At 34.1% G+C, this 15,981-nt stretch overlaps 1 protein-coding gene across 15 annotated transcripts in view; it reads right to left on the bottom strand.

Annotated features, from left to right (window-relative positions):
• LOC108575465 (tropomodulin) overlaps positions 1-15,981 on the bottom strand; it is a 205,887-nt gene that overhangs the window by 61,310 nt on the left and 128,596 nt on the right. The window contains exon 1 of one of the 15 annotated variants that reach the window (XM_017938278.1): positions 6,192-6,310. The exons of the other annotated variants lie outside the window; for them this stretch is intronic. The gene's annotated coding sequence lies outside the window, so the exon portion shown is untranslated. Of the gene's footprint in view, positions 1-6,191; positions 6,311-15,981 lie in introns of those variants that run through there. 15 annotated transcript variants of the gene reach the window in all.

Genomic DNA, 15,981 nt, shown 5'->3' with positions numbered 1-15,981 from the left:
GTTTGGTCTCATTTTAATCAGAAAAAAAAAATGGATATGTCAGTAAAATTTTTATCAGCAAAACACAAAAAACAAAAAAGTTTTTCTTTTGTATTAGTGTTGTCTCACCGAATGTAGGTGTTTGATATTTTAGGACTGGCTCGAGTTTCAATATCTCTCTCTTCTTTGTCAGCTGTCTCTTTCTGCGTGCGTCGGTGTCGGTAAAATACAAAGAGTTTGAGAAACCTACTACCTTTTTCGTAGCTGTTCCACAGCGGTCCCGACTTTGGAACTCTTATAGAACTTTTACTGTAATACCTTTGTTGTTAGTTCAAGCAACTGATCCGGAAAAGTAAAATTTATTTTTATTTATCTATTTGTTTACGGGTATAACCCATTACAGTACGTAATATATGTATATTACATATAATAGAAAACATGAATTAAAAGAAAGAAAAAGAGAAGAAAAGAAAACGCTGAAGAAAAAGTTACTGTAAGTAAAATAGACTAACTAAGGTAAGTAAGAAGAACATTAATAACGTAAAATCCGATTCTAAATTAAGTTCAAGAAACAATAATAACAACGTTGAAGATGATAATGATAACAGAAAAAGAAGAAAGCAAGGCTATTCAATTGATGAAAAATCACATATTTTTATACGCGACTCGGAGGAATGCGTCATATGGGTTACGAAAATTTCACTTAAAAGTGGTTTTAAAAATTGCAGTGAATCAGAAGAGAGTTACATACGTAGACAAGAGTTTATCTTTCCAAAAGAAAACATGTAATGGTGACTACATGTCGATACCTTGTTATCGAAAATATTTTCTGACGAAGCTCTTCGTATTCGTATAAAAATATGACTGGTGGTCGCTGACAGTTTTTCACAAAAATCGAACCAGCTCCTAAACCAGTTGTTGATAGCATTTTTAAATTATATTTTCGTGATTCTTGTGACATACTCTTTCCAATCACGTATAAATATTTGTGCGATTTTATTATCAATTGAATAGTCTTGCTTGTAAGTGTACTTAAAACTGAACACTTCAGAAAATTTCTATAAATTCTACAGCTTTGTGGAATGAAAAAATAACCCAAGACATGTTCATCAAGGAACAACCATAACTCCACGAGAAATTTTCAATTCCCTATAATTCCAACGATTGCCTCGATCAATCTCGATTTTCTCAGCGCACACGTAATTCCCGTTAATAAAGCAGCAAATGGACGCACGGAAGATTTCATAAATCATCGAGGGAGATTTATCATATGCGACAACGATGATTATTTTCACCGATTATGTGAAATTGTACGCACGTTGCGACGTTCGCTCGATTGTCTGCGATCGATCCACCCTTTGGAAAATACCGATCGCGATGCATTGTAAACGTGGATTTCCGGCTAAACAAATCCTGATTGGCGACCGGCCAACATTTGACTTGGGCATGTAAGCAAAGGTCCCGTAATCGTGAAAGTGTATCGATTCTGAGCCCAGCGATCTGGGTCATCGTGTCGACTTTTCAATCAGCCGGCGACCGGCTATCCGGAAAACGATCCTGGACGATCTTTCTCTTTCAAACGATCAACAGTTCTGTGACTGCAATTGATTTCAAGTGTCGTTTGAATACGAAGGAACGGTTTGACAGAGTGACAGAATTCGTGCGATTTGTTCGTATTCGTAATTGGTTATTGGACATATAATAGTTTTATAGATGGGAAATTTGCATGTTTTGTTTTCTGTGTGTATTATATTTGTATATATCGTCGGTTTGCTAGAAGAGTGACACTACTAACCAAAGTAAATTCTTCTGGAAATCAGTTTGAAACTTTTTGCGGTAGAAAGTTATTAATTACTCATCCATTTAGCAATGAACAAATTCTTTCTCTTTCACAATTTAGCTAATAGTCTTTAGGTTTTGCGAGTCTCTAATAAAATATTGTTTACGTGTATTGCTTACTATTAAAAAAGGGGTAAAACAGCCCTATTTTGAATTGTCACATTGTTCTCGTTAAATAGTATAATTTTAATTTGAATTTTAGTAACGCTTGTTTAGATAAAAGTAGCTCACTTTTAGAGTTATTTTTTGCAAATGTTTCAAAATTAACGATTTTTATAATATAGTAATTAATGTAGAATTAATTATTTAAATTAACGGTCAACCCTGTAATTATCGACGATTACTACTTATTTACTTCTATCAGAACAGAACGTCTAATGAAAGCAACAATTTATTTGCCAGTACCTTCCCAATTATAAATATTCTTGGAAAATGTATCATTGTAGATGTAAAGAATATTTGTAAAATGTTGAATGTCATTTTGATGATCATTTTCATAATGCGATTTTTCTAGTTAAAAAATAGTTCCTGAATAGTTTCTTTTGTTCTAAACAATAAGTTGAAAGTATTCTTATAAATACTTTACTGATTTATATTATTATAAATTGGTAAGTATTGTCCCATTTGAAGCACTGGCTCAATAGAAACGAGTTTTCTAACGACAGAATTATTTTTAGTGTCAGTTCTCGTTATGATGTTGTCGTTCTTGGTCACATTTATTAACGTGCTTCATAGGCGGAAGCGTGTCAAGTTAATCATTCTAATTGAAAGTTGAGACGATTAGTTGTAGGAAAAACAGTTGTGGAACACCCTTCGTATTAAGGATATAAGGATAAGGATAGTATTAAAAACGTAATTGTTGAATACTATTTACAGTTGAAATATCAACTTCAACGTTGTTAATTTTTTCATCGACAGAAGAATCACGCGGTTTCTTATTATTGACAACTATTCACTAATGTATTACATGCTTTGATTAGAATTACTAACGAATTAGATTTTTATTACAATATGTGAGCAAACATTATGAGTTAACTTATAATTTTTTTTTATAAAGAATCACTACGTTCTCGGTTATACTACGATTTACCCTATACAACTACCTATAACTAACAAAGACCCGATAACAATTTACTTCGATAACATTGCTAGTCACTAAATTTCATAAAAAGTTCACCAATCATCCATCACAATTCCAATAAAATTCAAAGTCACTCCCTGAAAGTAATTTTCTTGAACCACCTTTAATAAATCTTACGCCATAAATTTCTATTTCAACTAATTGATAATTCCTCGAGTATTCACGAGTCATGGACGTTCTTCTTCGCCAGTCATTTACAGCGAGAGTTCTTTGTTCGCGACCAAGTCGGTTGTCGTAGGTCAGCGATCTTCCGGTGCTGGTGCGTGACTTACAAATATAGCGTCGGGGTGCGTTCGTTTCATCGACGATCGAGCAGCACAACGGTGCGTATCGAGGCGCGCCATAGAACGCGGAAAACGCCCGTATCGGTAATAATAACACGCCACCGTGGAAATTAAATCAACGAAATCGTTGGTATCAAGAGAAAGCCGGGACCAGGCGAGCGTTTGATCAATCGAGGCATTTGTACAATTAATTGATGTAGCCGTCCCGGCGTGCACCACGTATTATGTCCCGTCGATCGCTACAATAACTAACCACCATATGAAACCAGCCAATCGACCAAATATTGGCCAGTCGTTAATTAACGACACTTTTAACGACTCCGCGACGTTGTATTCTTCCCCCCCCTGTCTAACAAGTAATCAAAGTGACTTGTTAAACATTTTTTTTTTCAAAATTATTAATGATAAAAAGAAGTTATATTTAACATCAGAAGCACTTACAAGGGAACTTCAGTATTCGGAAAATTTCAATTTTCTTAAAACTCTACAGGTTTTATAGGAAATCTCGATAGAAATCGGGCAATTTATTTTTTTTTTGCTATTTTTTGATTCTTCGGGATGAAACCCCTTACCTATACCTTACCTAAGTGTAATAGCGAGCGTCCAGGATGAACACTTCAGTTAAAATTTTCAAAATACTCTATTGTCAGATAAGTTAGTACACACATCTGTACTTATAACGAAGTTCTGCATGTTTTATGACCTGACAAGAAAATAAAAATTTTTTCAAATAATGGCAGTGGGGTATGTTCTTTTATTTAAACATTAACATTTTCATTGCAGTTTTATAGAGCACAAAAAGTAATTCAATTTTAATTCTAACTAGAAAATAGAATTATAGGAAAGCACACATTAATCTTTAAACGGTGTTTTCACCCTGAAGAACCAGAAAGTAAAATTGCGTGATACTTTCAGCAATGTCCTCTCCAAACTTACAAAGTTTCAAAAAAATCAGAATTTTTAAAATCAAAGTTCCTTTAGTAGGTACGCATTGCCCTTCTAATTGCCTGTTCACAAGTCAAATCTTAGTCTTGTTAATAAAATAACTTGCATTTTTCAGTCTTGATTTGTTTACAGGCTGTCTTGCATCTTCAAAACGTTTGTAGGCAGATATGTTTTACATTAAGCATTACAGTTACTCCCAAAAATATTCGGACACTAACAAAATAACCATTAAACACGGCACAGGTAAAAATATTCGTAATATTTTGAATCGTTATTCTATTATAATGTGAATAATATGAACGAATAATACCAATGATTAATGTGTGAATAATAGAAATTATAAATATTCAAGACATTCATTTTTGATAAATGTTTGAATATTTGTGTAAGAAAGTGAAAATGATTTAAACTAACAATACGTAATCCTAAAATACAAAAAAAGACGGCTCATAATGAAAAGGCATCAACCCAACCCTCTGATAATTAACCGAAATGCATCACTAGAAAGGCAAGCTTATATGTATAGTGCTCGAACATTTTTGGAAATTTTCGTTTATAATTACCGATATTTTGTCTGATGTCTGTCTATATTATTTTGTATACATACCCATGGAAATAAACGAATAAACAAATAAAAATGGTGCAGGATCTATTTGGAGAATCGGTTGTGAATCGATTTTAAGCTTTCAGAAATTGAGAAATAAGAAATAAATTCGCGAATGGTACTTTTTAAATATATCTAACTTAGTTTAGTGATTTATAGAATATTTCAGTAATTGGTTAGGAAGTATTTAATGAATATTTGTTAATAGTTGCTTTCTTTAGTGTTAGGTGCGTGCGATTTATTATACGGAGTGATATGAATAATACATGACATAATTATAACCACGGTGGAACTTGTATTATTCGAAATCTGTTATTTAAATGTTTCGCTAATCGAACACTTTGTTGCTCGCGTATTCTGTTGTTCGAGAGATTCTAATCGACAATGTTGCTGTTTGTTTGCATTTAATTAACGTTTTGCTATTATTAGTAGGAATAATGGGTATTCTAGTAGGAGTATATTGAGGTTTGTTGCGATAAAATTTCCACGGGAGCGTTTGATGAATTTTGCGAATTGTCAATAGAGTATAGATACATCGTAAATAGAACAAATGAATATTTCGATAATAGAATAACGAATATTCCGAAATTGACCAGTGCAGTACTGATTAGCGATAAAGCGATCGATCTTCGACGATATTTATGCGGAGAGAATTGAATTGCGAAACGACTGAATATCCGTGCTGAATATTTCACGTATTTCATCCATGTTCCCATTTAATGGTTATAATGTACGTATCTCTTTTTTAAATTCTAATTGCGCGCCAATCAGCAGCTTTAAAATAATGCAGCGATAATGGAAAAATATTTCAGTGTAATTAACAGCCACTAAAAGCCTGTCGTATCTGTTACAAACAAACAAATCCATAAAATCATGAAAAAAGTGGTGCTTGAAATTGCTAAACTTTTCAACAGAATTTGGAACAGCATCATGTATTATCATTATTACATTAAATTGTACCGCTAAATATAACAGAAAAATTAAACTCAATTCTCCATTCGGCCTACTAGACCCATTAAATCGGCAACCTTGAATGACTGGACTGGAAAGAACCGGAGAATTATGCTGGGAAAACTATCATTGCTAAACGGATATCCGAATTGAACATTATGCAACGTCGAATAAAATATTCTTACTTCGATACGGTGCTATAACCCTAATCTGACAAGCAACTTTAAACGTCATCTTTGCAACCTATATAGTACCATAATGCAAATGTTACACTTTAAATTTCCTCTCTAGAGAACAAACTAAATTCAATAATTCACTCTATTCAAACACTGTATTGCGACACAAACTTCGATTCCTAAATATATTTCAAATTCGCTATATAAATATATTTCAAAATTTCCTCTTCGCGCACCAGCGTATCGCCTTAAAGTATCGAGTAGCTACTTACAGAACAGAATTTACAGATCGTCTATCCCCGACCACGAGGTTCCAATATCGATCAATATAGAGCGATCGAGAGTAAGGTGGACGTGATTAGAAACTCGAGGAGGCACCGTAGGAGTGGCACGCGAACCAAGCCGAGGCCTCTGGAGTTGGAGCGCTACTAAACAACTGACTTTTATGCTGGAAGCTCGATGAGAGGACGCCAGCACCAGTAGTAGTGGTATTGTGCGACACGATAGCTAGCAAAGTATACGAACAGTCAACAATTTTGTTCAAACGACTTTCACTGGACAGTCTGGCGGGCCTCCTTATATGGGCCACTGTTTCTGTTTTCAGCGTTTTCACTGGGAAAAACGTGACCGTAATCGCTACCGAGCCCACAGCAATTAAGAGCATCCGCTATTGAGATCAACTTTTAACCTATTTCCCAGTAATTTTCAGTAATGGCACCATGGTGGTCGTGTATACCAATGTTGAACGACGAGACGCCCCCATTGATACGCTCGAGGACGATGATTTTTATACTTAAAAATGGTACTTGCACGAAAGTTGACTTCACTTTGCTCGCGAGGTGGGTTTTCTTTTTTTGAATTGGCGTGTTCGTTTGGGAAAGGTGAATTTGTTTTTTGACGCTAGAAGGTGGTAAAAGTGTGGGGAGAAAGCATAAGGTGATTCCAAGCGAAAGGTTTTTACTCGTACGGCAACCCTTGTGTAACATGGCACGTTGAGGATCAATTGCTGTTTTACTTTTTATTTTTGTTGCGGAAGAATTTCAATATTGTGTCATTGTGATGTGACTTTGATTAATGGACGATGAAATAGGTACACGTGATGAAAGAAGTGGTATTTAAAATGCTACAATAAAACATTGCATAATACTGGGTGGCGCACGTGAAACTGGCCACAAACGCAAAGTACAGACTTAAAGTTATATTTTGTACAGAGATAAAAATGCTGATGAACGTGTAAATTGTCAAAGTTAAACATAATGTTTATTTACTGTAGAAAATGTAACTCAAATGTACAGTACATTGTGTATTATCAAATGAAATTGTAAAAATGCATTTTACGTTTAAGGCTGGATTTATATGTGCCACCCAGTACAAATAATGAAACAAAAGAATTTGTTAAGCTTGTTTATATTATATCTAATTAATTCTTAATTAATTAGTTAATAAAATAACGGGATTATAATTTGTAACGAAAGTCACATTGGGACAACGTTATTTATAACAAGAACTCCAATAAAGTGGAAGGCTAAATGCTCTTGATAGATTTCTGACATGAGCTAACAGCTACTACTGTTATCTAACGAGCTTTCACTTTAGACAAAAACAAACTAGCTCTAATGATTACGAAATTTTAATGTTTCACTTTAAAAAATCACCAATTGACCCTTCCTTAATTTTCTAAAATGTATCGACATTCATTTAATCCTGCTACTTCAATTATCGCGTTTTTCTTTTGCGTATATAATAACATAGCTGCCAAAAAGATATACATTAAAAATTGATTTCGCTCTTTACTTTCATAATTCAAGTAAAACATGACTTAATATAACTATTAATGAAAACATGACCAAAACTTCTACCTACAAGGTGGCGCAAAAGTCTTTGACAAACTTTAAAGATAACGCCTAAAGCTTTGCGAAAAGTCACGAAAAATGAGGAAAAAGGAGCATAATTGTGCCATTAAGAACATAACCGTCATTTAATGGAAAAATCTTTAATACGTAAAATTTTAGTTTTGAGTTTTGTCTGACGTATGAAAAATATAAAAAAAAAACAAGTGGCCAATGGACGAAAATTCACATTTTTCACGAATTTAAATTGTAACGCCAAAAATACGCATAGGTATTTCTTTCTCTTTTTAAATATCGATATTACATTTACAACTGGTTCTGTTGAGCCAACCAGCAAATTTGATAATGTGGGTATCGCGTGCGTATGGACAATACTCAATAGTGTTTCCACTCCATTTCCTTATTTACCATTGCAGCAGATCGTATGTATTTCAGTAAAGCGTATACGCATAGGTAATAGTAAACTTATGTTAGATGTACCAATGAATAATCCACTTTTCGCCAAATTCAGCATCTATTTTTTATTTACCTTGTCTTCTTCTGTTTATTCACGCATTCCTAATTGTTTTACAAGTTCATTTTTTGTTTCTACTCCATTTTCGTCCAGTAACTGTTGCAATTCTTCATTACATTTTCGAGGGCCACCGAAACGTTTAAACCAATATTTTCATACATCAGATGATATGATGTTCTTACTAAGAATCTGCATTCTGAATGCTTCCGCTGCAGTTTTTCCCTGTTCATATTTTTATAAAATGCAGCGTCTTATACGTTGTTTATATTTTTAGGTTAGAATGCACTCACTAATAGAAGAAGCTCTATTCATTTGGTGCAACCCATTATTAGTATAGGCACAATGAAGAAATTAGAGATGGCAAAAAAATTGAATCGAATTTCTGACTTTTAATGAAATTTATTTTGTTTCCTGAAAAATTTTCATTTTTGGGGGATTACCGGTTCTTACGACCAAGTCTTCAATGCGTAAGAAACAAGTGGCTAGTAATCGAATTTAATAAAATTCCGCAGGAACAATAAACAAATGAATAACAAAGCGTGAATAGGCAGTAGAAGCATAAACGTTCATCATCCGTCAGAAATGATGCAAGAAAGCGGTTAGACGCGTGCGTTAATCGCTCGAAAGGATGTTGCGGCAGGCTACGGTAAGAATTGTGCCGTCCAATGGCGAGGAGAGATGCTTTTGCAAAAGATCTTGAGATTTCCGCGGTATTTCTACCTAACTGCGGGTATGTAGGTGCGATGAGGTCATTCTTCGAGACTGCGAGATGATATCACTTCGTATCTCGACGGACAACGATTTGTTTACCGGTGTGAAACATTTTCTCGGAATGTTATCGTATCAATATTGCTCCCCTTCGACAGTCCACGAGTATTTACGACGACATTATCGTGTTTCCTATCGTCCATTACATAGAAAAGTGATACATCTGAAAAAACGTTAATTTCGACATATCTACAAAAAATGACTCTAAAAGTGAGCTATTCTATCAGAATTAGCGTCTCTAAAATTAAAGTTAAAATTATACTATTTAACAAGAACAATGTCACAATTCAAAAGAGAGCTGTTTTAATCCTTCTTTAAATAGAAAGCAATACTATTAGCTAAACTGTAAAAGAAAACAAATTTGTTCATTGCTAAATGATCGAGTGATTAATGACATTCTACTACAAAAAGTTACAAACTGATTTCCTGAAACATTTACTTTCATTAGTTGTGTCATTCTTCTAGCGAACCGATGATATGTAACCATTCATGTTCCTGTCTACTTGAAAAATGAAAATGAAAATCGTATTTGGGGCGATGCTGTTGTGCGCTAATGATTTTGTAAAAATGGAGGTTTCCCATAATGTACTATATTTCAACTATTGATTAGTTGATCGAAGTTGAGAAATATTCAAATTAACTGCTTGACGACTTTTTAAGAAATTTTTATGTATTTTTTCTTCTTTTTAACTGAAACTGTAGCTATGTAAAAGCTTTCTATTTCGGAATAGTTTACATGATTCATGTTAATAATAAAAATTGCTTGAAAAATAGTGAGTAGTAGCTCTTATTTATACTTTGTGAGTTGATATTTATAATTTTATGTCTACCTGTTATTCTACTGGTAAAATAAATGGAAAGAAAGGTATGTTTCAATTGGATATGCTACTCTTATCAATATTCAATTCCTCCATTATTATATATTTTATATTGATCAATATAATAATCCAAGAAGAGTGCATTAACTTAATCAATTTATTCTTAGGTCCCAATTGTGCAACTGCAAACTAAATTAAACGTTTGAAGGATGGCCAAATGGAGACACCAGATGCCTCTAATAACGTACAAGTGTTCCTCTGACTAATCCACAAGTAAACAACGGAAAAGTTACGAAAAATACGTGCATTCTTCTTGAAAATATATCATAACATTTAAAATTAAGTACATAATTCAATTGATAAGAACCAACTAAATGAATTTAGTATATAAAGGGAAAGAAAACTTTGATTTTAAGGAAAAAATTCCAAAGCGTATCTCATTCCAATTACTTTAAACTTGAACACGATCAATTAAAACTTTTCGGAAAACAATCCCAACTCTAAAAGATCAAACTGAAGAGCTGCTTTCCGGTTTCCGATGCGTTTCTTGTTTTCTTAAAGATTCTTCCCGAGTAGAAAGTTTGTTAAATGAAAAACAATTCGCTATAATCGTGAGAATCGGGTTGCCAAGTCCGACTCTAAATAAAGGGAAGAGGAGTACAGATTAAATGAAAGCGAAGACATTGTTCAAAAACGCTTGCAGTGAGTTTTCTTATCGTGGTAGGAGCTGTTCTATTTCGCTGCTTCTTAAAAAATTTCAAATACAAAGAGTGTTACTTTCACGGATACGGTTACGTACCTATACATTTTTAACGCGACTTTACTTGTATTTCTCGTTAACGCTCGCCTCTATCCGTGGTAGGTTACCCCGTGCAAATTATACAACGGCTAAAATGTCACTTTAAATGCCACCGTTCAGTTATTTAGTCGCGCATTTACGTCATTACGTCGATAACTAATAATATTGCTTTCGCAAGCAAACGCAAGCGCGTAAAGTTGGCAAGTATGAAGGAGTTTCATTGAAATATCGAAAAGAATTAAGAATGATGTTTATCGTTGCAGTTAAGAGATTTTGTTGACAACAGAAAATAATTATTCTATTGCAAAATTGAAGGGAAAAATAGAGAAATTGAAGAAATAACAGATCAGTTCATAATTCATATACGCTTATTTGCTTTTATTAGTAATTTTAGTAATTGTTTACTTTCCTTAAATGCTATTATTGATATTTCACCATCGTATCTGAATTTATAAGTCTGTTGGAAAATTAAATGATATTTACCGTTGAAGCTGTAGGCAAAATGTAAAATTAATTTATTGGATAAATTTATGTATTTATTCGTTGAATGAATTTCATTATTAATGCCTTGTATCAATAATAAACGTTTCATGACAAAGTAGTGAATCGTATTCGACGTGGACTTTGTTGTCACAAACTGTTAATCAAATCTGAACGAGGAAAAATACAAATTTTGCATTTGAAAAATAACAAATGGCTCCAATTTTGTAGCTCGAACTTCGCATTGGGCATTTGACAGCATTAAGTACAGCAATAAATAATTCCATATTGCAACTTTGACATTACATGCAGATGCAGAGTGAGAATATTAAAAACGTAAAAACATAAATTTGGTTTTCAAAAGAAATTGTACATAGTACGCTCTATGCAAGACATACACTAATTTACGCTGAAATAAGATCATGAACACCTAAATTTATACTTACAATCCTAAAGTCTTTTTGTATTTCAAAAATCTAACGAATACCCGACAACACAGCTATAAAATACAGTGGAGGACAACAGTATTCATACACCCTATAAAACGCAATAACATTTTCAAAATTGGGCCAAACGACTTGAGTTTTTTTGAGAACTTCGAAAGATTAGTTTACTAGATGACGTGTAGAAAAAATTTGGAAAAAACTGCAATTAGTCGGAATCGCAGAGAAAATAGCGAAGGTCGTTTTTATAACTTTTTTATCAGAGCTCGTAAGGAAAATTTAAAAAATGCGTTTTGTAGATCTATGTCAATTATACACAGTGTTAAAAATTTCATCGGAATCGGTTAACGATTGTAAAAATCGCATTATTTCTCCATCTACCGATTTCGATGAAATTTTCAGCGTGCGTATAATTGATATAGATCTACAAAACGTATTTTTTAAATTTTCATCACGAGCTCAGATAAAAAAGTTGTAAAAACGACCTTCGCTATTTTCTCCGCGATTCCGACCAATTGCAGTTTTTTCAAAAAATCTTTTACACGTCATCTAGTAAACTAATTTTTCTAACTTCTCAAACAAAACTCAAGTCGTTTCGCCTAATTTTAAAAAAGTTATTCCATTTTATAGGGTGTATATATACTTCTGTCCTCCACTGTAAGTAATTACTTTTCAATACTTCAAAAGTCAAGTTTTCAATTAATAACAACCTTATTTGTATTTCCTATACTATTCTCACGAAAATTTGTAACATTTGTTTTCAAACCATTTCCCGCGTAAGTATAGTATTATTAGAAATAACATTGACGTTTTACCTCCCTCCACCCCAAAAAGAATAAATTGCACTGTTTTCCCATTCGCGATGCCTTTTTTTAAACGACAAGCCAGCCTGACTGGGGGAGCCGGTTAATTAATTGCACGCGCCTCGTTCCGACGCAAACAACAATACGTCGTAACGAAACCGGAGGGAAAAGTACACGTGAGTGACCTTTTCGCAAGTTAGTTTCCCACACGTGGGTGGCAAACTGGTCCGGTGATCGTGATCACACGGAGCAGAAGCGTGCGCCGGTTCACGATGAAATTTATCGGGACCAACGCATCCCGATTCGAGCATGCTAAATCGTTTGCTATCCTTTAATCGATCGGGCAACCCGGATTTTTCCCTGAAATTTCGGTGTCGTCTCGTTTGAAGGAATTTTTTCACTGCCACCATAAATAGAATACGCGGGTATCGTTTAGAAAAAAGGAGTTACACGTGTAACATGGTGAATTTGATTTCTGAAAAATTACATTGGTTTTGGAATAGTGTTTGGCATTCGAAATGTCAATTTATTATGATTTATTTAGGGTCGCGAATTTTTAAATAAATATCAGTTCGATGAATGTGTGACAAGAAAAGGTATTACCATGGAAATAAATAAAATGATAAGAGTAATGATAGGGGTACTAAAATTGGTAGGATTAAATTTAAGAAGGGTAGAATCTATTGACCTGCTGGTTTTTCAATTCATTATGCACATGCTCGGAAATTTGAAGTATAAACTACATTTCATCTTAATTTTGTTTCATTTTAACATAAAGGTACTAAATTGGAAATGACAGGCAGAATTTAAAAATTGTAGAATTTAAAAGTATTAGAAATAAATGAGACAGACCAGAAGAAGAGTGAGGAAGAATAAGAGGCACAGAAGCAGTGACGAAGAAATGCGGAAAGCAGTATCATATCTACAGGGTGTCCCGTAACGTTGGGATGGAGTGTTGCTGGGGTGACCCTGAACAACAGTTTCCTTATCCAAAATGTAGTTTGAAGCTTCGTTTTCGAGTTATTAACGAAAAACACTGGCAAATCACAGCGTATATACAGGGTGTCCCAGCAATCGTAGTAGGGGAGACTGGGGTCAAAAGTAACTTTGGTAATAATTCAGAATGTATTATAGTCATTGTCGCAAATTTTGGATGTACGATGCACAGTTACAATTTAAGTACATACTTACATCCATATCCTGGCAATATATGTATATAGGCAATTAATATATGTATACAGTGAACAAAATGACTTTTCGGCACCCTGAAGTAACTTTTTCTTAATGCTTTAAAATTGTCATGTGAATATTCCTTATGCAAGTGCTTCAGTGCTTCTTCTTTCTTTTAATCTTTAATTTGACCCTTTTGAATGTAATACCGATCGTTACTTAACACTTTTAAGCGTCTTGTTAATGAAAATTTGTGAAAGTAACATTACAATAAGGAGTATTTTTGTTTTGTATGCCTTGATTCAAATACACGATATTGCCAAATGAAGAATGCACTAAACAACATGATTTATACGTTTGTCATAACTGTAAAACCGAATAATCTGTAATTAGATAAAAATATCGTAATTTTTTAAAGAATCTGATTTATAGTTAATTTTATTTCTGTATAAACACAATTCTTTTACTGTTCTTCATTTACTGTTACGATTTAGTCTGATAAATCTTGTGATTGTCACATGCGTAACAGACGCCGCTTGGGTATTTTCAATAGACAGCACCTTCTAAAAAGCGAGGTCTTAGCCGGCATGGGCAAATTACTTTATTACACCAAAAATTCGACCACTCTCACACCTGGACACCACATGCCCTAAGCAATAAAACAGACCATCGACATCACCAATTTTCAGACAAGCAATATAACAAATGTAAGAACAAATGCCCCACTTTCACACCACCAGCAGACACACCCCAATCACCACACACTTCCACCACCTACGACAGTTTTCACACCACCAATCACAACACACACGTAGTTTATAAAATAGCGAACACTACACGACACGACAATTTTCCTATCAGTAAGCCTAGACATTTCGCGCTCTGCACAACGTTCATTCACAAATATATAGTTTTAACAGCAAACTGTTGTGCGTTAATAGTCTATCTTCCGAGCACTACCTGAGTCCCCTATCCCGAGTAGGTTCCTTGAATGGTCTGACTCAAAAAGAGGGACAATTATCAGTTTCGCAACAAACATATCGCGATTCGTAACATTATTTACCCCATGCCATGTTACAACCGCCCCAGAGTACAGGACGATTGTAATACTTTCTCCGGTCTCCATTTTTGATTAATAACATGGATATTATTTATCATGAAGTGAAACTGCTGTGATTCAATAATTTCAGACAGCCATGTAAGAGTTTGGTATACAAATTTTTGTTGTAAATGTAATAGTTTTTGCGCAATCGTAGTCCAGTCAAATCGTTACTTTCGACACCGATCTCCCCTACGACAGGGTAGGGGATGATTCTTCCGGAAAAAATAAGTCGAAGTGAAGAATGAAGTTTTTGCATGTGAAGCTTCGTTTTCGAGAAAAGCGACTTTGAAAATCTGCCTGGTACACGTGTACTAACTGTAAGTTTTCACTTGACGGATCTGTTTCTGCTCGTATTTGTATTTATAAACATGAGCAATGTCAGTATCTGCTTCCACTAATGTATTCTACAGATAATAGGAGTATTAAAGATCTAAAAGCAAACATTGTTTTGGCGTTTGAAGAACTAAACAATTCTCATAATACACTGCAAGGAGTGCGTAATAATTTAGTTTAAAGAGCGCAACCGTGTATGCAGTATCATGGTCGACATTTTGAAACAGTTTCTGCAGTAATAAAATTAATTTCTGGAAGCAATACTCGTACATAGTTTTATCCTTATTTATGAAATTATTCGAATCGAATACATAATAAAAGACACTAATACTGCTGCAAGACAGTAATTATGATAGTAGCAATAACAGGAAGCAGATAATAACATTGCCCGTATTTACAAATACAAATACGAGCAGAAATAGATTCGTCAAGTCAAAGCTTACAGTTAGTACACGTGTACTGGATAGATTTTTGAAGTCGTTTTTCTCGAAAAATAAGCTTCACATGCAAAAGCTTTATTCTGCACTTCCGACTTATTTTTTCGCGAGGCATCACCCTCTGCCCAGCTGTACCACGATTGCTGGGACACATGGTGTAATCCTACGGATAGGACCAAGAAGTAAAAACAAAGATGAAATTTTCACCACGTGTATCATTGACACAGATCTACAAAACGTACTTTTTAAATTTTCATTACGAGCTCAGATAAAAAAGTTGTAACAAGCGATCTTTGCTATTTTCTTCGCGATTCCGACTAATTGCAGTTTTTTCAAAAATTTGTTCACATGTCATGTAGTAAACTAATTCTTCTAACGTATTCAAAAACTCAAGCTGTTTGATCTAATTAAAAGAAAAGCTATTCTACTTTGAAGAGTGTCCACATATTTCTCCAAAAACAACTCTGAATCATAATGAACGTTATCTCGAAACTAAATCATAAGCCTCACTTCACCCAATTAAATTCTCCAACTAGATTCCGCCC

This window comes from Habropoda laboriosa, unplaced genomic scaffold (assembly GCF_001263275.1).
Source record: "Habropoda laboriosa isolate 0110345459 unplaced genomic scaffold, ASM126327v1 scaffold259, whole genome shotgun sequence".
Lineage (NCBI taxonomy): Eukaryota > Metazoa > Arthropoda > Insecta > Hymenoptera > Apidae > Habropoda > Habropoda laboriosa.
The sequence above is the reverse complement of the archived record's forward strand: the minus strand, read 5'-3'. Positions and strand labels throughout refer to the sequence as shown.